Raw genomic sequence first — 4,435 nt, forward strand, 5'->3', positions numbered from 1 at the left:
ACGGTGGAGTTCCTCTGCCAGTGAGGTGTCACCGTTAGGAGTTGTGAGGTTGCTGGTCTGGTAGATTTGGGGTTTTCTTCTGAGGGGGGTGCATGCTGGGGGTAAGAGTACGGACAAGCATCTGACCGGCCCAAGTGCGGCGGTGGTGCTGATTTAAAGCCTTTCTTCATGTTGGAATAAGCTTTGTCCGGTGTGGATCAGCTGATGTGTTGCTCAGATTTAAGGAGAACAGGAGAACCCCCCTACGGTATGAGCTGCCTCTGGATACATACAGAGGTTCTGGTGCTGTGCATGTAACCCAGGGCTATGCTAGCATTAGCATCTGGTGGAATGTCAACAGTAAACTCACATGGAAGGTAAATGGGCCTGAATCTAACTCTCAGTTACTCCAGTGACTGTCTATGATCTTGGCATTAGCGCACCAGTTGTCGTGGACATAAACTCAGTTTTATTTATGTAGCACGTCCACAACACGTCGTCTCATAGCGCTCAGAGAACCCAACAATCCTGAGACTAAACTAAAGCTTTGCACTGAAAAGCACAGAGCTGGTTGGAAGTCAATGTGTATATTCAACACAACAGAGGTCAACTTTAAAATGAGGTTTTTAGGAGAGGCGGCGTGTGCTCCGCTCTCCTGCCCGTCCAGCCCTAAAGCTCAAGTGAATTATGAACTGAAGTGTTCTGAAGCTGAAATGATGTCTGTGGTTTATGTGCAGTGTCCAGCCCCAGATGTTCAATCAGACAGAGGGGAGGAAAAAAATCCTCTCTGTTGTTTTTGGTCCTGTTTCTGAGCTCAGCGTCACACTTTGGACAAGCAAAATGCGTCTTCTCTTCTTGGCAGGGCTGTGAGTGCTAATGGGACCTCGGTCTACATGTACTTACTGTAGTCTGTGGGGATTACTTTTACAACACTTTGTACTCATTATATACTCATACTTTCAATGCTAACTGCTATTATAATCTTTAAACCTGTAAAATCTTGTCAGTGTGATGAACCATCCAGGTTGTTTTGGTGACGTGCTGTGGAGGCCAGTAGCCGAGCACACAGGGCTGCATGCTGTCATGTGGTTTGTGTTTCACTCGTCTTCAGCTGCAAAATGAACCACTTGTTCTGTTGTTGCCACCAGAGGAGACCTGAGAGCAAAGTCTTCTACAATATGTGCACTGAATCAGGAGCTAGAATCCATAATGGAGGTGATGCTTCCTGGTAATAAAGTGTGTGCAGTGAAGGTGGTAATAACTCCTGACCTTATTAAATTAATTAAGCCACAGCTTATCATAATGGAGGAATGGAGAGAGAGACAGAGAGATGGGGGGAGTCTGTTGGTAGTCCCTCTGAAAGCCTCGTCCTGATGAGGCTGGAGGGGAGGCACACCGACCACATGCATAACTTATTAAATTAGTGTTGGTCTCCACGGAATGCAGAATAATTGTCCTCTATGTCATTAAATTCAGCCTCCTTTTGGCTGTGCCTCGCACACTTCTTTATCCAGCCACGCACCAGCATCCACAGCCTCAGCCTCGAGTGTGTGTGTGTGTGTGTGTGTAGGTGTGTGTGTGTGTAGGTGTGTGTGTCCTTTTTTTTTTATCTAAGTAATGTACTCACACATTACAGCCACTCACAGGTTAAAATAGAAATGTTGATTAACTGGTAAAAACAGTACCTTTCAAGGTGTGCAGTAAACTGGACATGTGGTTCTGGCTTGTTGCCCCCGCTGACCGGGTTGGAGCGTCTCTAGAACAGCGAGGCATGTTCTCCCGTCCAGTGGTCCCAGTGGGAGGAACCATAAACTCATGCAGTGGCTAGTTTGATGTGAATGATGTGCTGCTAACGTCTTGCTGCCAGATGCCACAAAGCGCCTTAAAGATCTTGTCGAGGTCCTCAACAGGTCGCAGCTGATTAAAGGACTAATTAGGGTCCGAGCCCGACAGTGCGTAGGACCCTATAGGAACTACTGTGACTGTTCTTATTGTTCAGCCAGAAAAAAAAAACGCATTTTTGAGGGCCCAAAATTTGCACGCACATCAGGGACGTGGACATGTCACTGCCAAAATGACTCCACAGCGCCACCTGGAAAATTTAAACGGAGTCCCATCAGAAGTACATTTGGTCTAGAGTTATGACATTTGGTCGGCATGTGGAGCACGGCGGCACGAACAAAAAGTCCCCCGCTCCAAGCTCTAAAAGGCAACACGGCTCGACTGCACCCCCTACAAACTGTCCCCTACACAGTCCCATCGGGGCTACGTTTCACCGAGAGCTACGAACTTCGGCACACATATGTAGCAGCTCGGGACCCACAAAAAAGTCCATTAGCAAGTTTCCATAAACCCAACAGGAAATCCACCATGTTGGAGAAACGGCGAGCATGTCGGGCCATTTTCACTCATTTTGGGCTATTTTCAGCGTCTCCTCCTACAGGGAAGGTCGTACACACCTGAAATGTGTCCAGCACCAAGTACAGGAGGTGGTGATTAAACGTCAGTAAAACGTTCTGCACAAGACACAAGGCGTGGAAATGACGGCCCCTGAATTTGGCCAAAACGCCATAAAACAGGACGTGCTGTGTAACTGGTCTCAGCCACAGTGTGTTTCCACCACAGCCCAACATGGCGCCGCGGCTCGCCACTAAACAGGAAGTGGCTGGTAGCTACACTGCACATGCCCCGACCTGCCCCAAACTCGACACGCCGGATCAGAGTCCCGCCCGGAGCACGGTTCTGCCACAGTGAAGGCCGACAAGCGCACAGCGAGGACCCGTCCATGCTTGCGGCTTTAATAATGTCTCGTCGTGTGTCTCAGTGTTTGGCCGCTGATGCAGCTCCAACAGCCACCACTCTGGTTTGTGGACTAAACTTTTCATGTTTTCCAATTTTGGAGTTTTTTACTATTTTTTGTTTCTGGCATCAGACAACAGCGGAGCCGCCGACGTCTCATTCTGAAGTATTTATGGCACGTCTTGTCATCTGCAGGGAGTTTGGCTTTCATGAATTCCAGGACCATGTAAATGCCCTCTCCTGTATCGGGTCTCTGTCTGTGTTTGACCTGATGAGAAGTAATGAACGCTAGAATGGAAGCCTTTGCTCAGGGAAGGAAGCTGCTGGGATCAGTGTGGCTTCAATTCATTTCCACTCACCGGTTCACAACATACGTCATCTGATAGCGCTTCACACAGCAGATAAACAGTCGTAGTTTACACGTGTTCAGCAGAACCCAGCAGTCCAGAGCTGCCTTTGGATTCCCCTTGTTGGAAACAGAGCTGCTCACCACAAAGCCGACTTCACGGTGTCTCCGGCTGAGACCTAAAGTTTGTTGCTTGATAACTGAGTTTTATAAATGTACTACAGCAGATTATTGCAGATTGTTCTGAAATGGATCAGCTAGCTAGAGGAAAGGAGGCGTCGTGATCAGCAGGATGCTCTATCGCTGTGGATGAATTAACTGTACAAGCGCTGGTTTGGAAGCACTCTCAGATGTTTAGCTTGTCTGTTGGACCTGCCAGGAAATGACACTGGTCTTCTCAGCAGACCGTAACCAAAGTGGACCAAGCTGGTGTGACTCCAGCCTGGTTCTAATGCTGCCTCAGCTGCTGCCTACACTTTATTCTTCCACTAGCATGTTCTCCACTGTAACAGCAATTAGAGCGATACGGTTTCAATCTAAGCACAGATTGCTGCTCTGGTGAGATGTACCGTGCTCCCCTGTCAGACCACTGGGTCTGTGTCTGAGCAGCATGTGGGCGTGAGCATGCTTCTGGCATGTGGACAGACTGAAACACTGCCTCCAAAGCCCAGGTCAGTCTTCTAATCAATGAATCTCAAAACTTTTAGAACTCTGCACAACAGTTTGTAAAACAGAGGATTGATCATCTGTGAACTGTTGCCATAGCAGCGTTCTTTTATCAATATTAACAATAATAATAAATAATTATTATTTTGTTGTGACAGTTGCAAAGCAAACTGAAAACCAGCCCAGATATAAGGTTTCTTATCAGACAACGAGTTATTTGGAGAGCAGCTGTTCTACCTTTTGGACCTGTTTTCCTCAGTCCTCCTCAGAAACGTGGTGTGTCCTCATCAGCTGGTGGTTTCCTGTAGCCACGACCCGCCTGCAAATCTATCAGATTTGCCCAACAGGCCACGCCTCCTGCCGCCCGGTGGTCTCTGCAGGACAGCGTCCCATGTGTGGGACAGCATGATGCCCCCTCATGGCCTCCTGATTTCAGTGGCTCCTTAAGCCAGCGTTTGAATTTCTTCAATCCGATGATCTTTGTTGTCCCAGTCCATGATGTGCTTCCAGGTGTCTCAGTGGTTAGCACCGTTAGCTCCTCACAGCTAGAAGGTCTCCGGTTGGCGTCCCGGTGAGGACACCCGGGATCTTCCTGCGTGGAGTCTCCATGTTCTCCCCGTGCAGCGTGGGTTCTCTCCAGGTTCT

This window comes from Stegastes partitus, unplaced genomic scaffold (genome assembly GCF_000690725.1).
Source record: "Stegastes partitus isolate 25-593 unplaced genomic scaffold, Stegastes_partitus-1.0.2 Scaffold1339, whole genome shotgun sequence".
Lineage (NCBI taxonomy): Eukaryota > Metazoa > Chordata > Actinopteri > Pomacentridae > Stegastes > Stegastes partitus.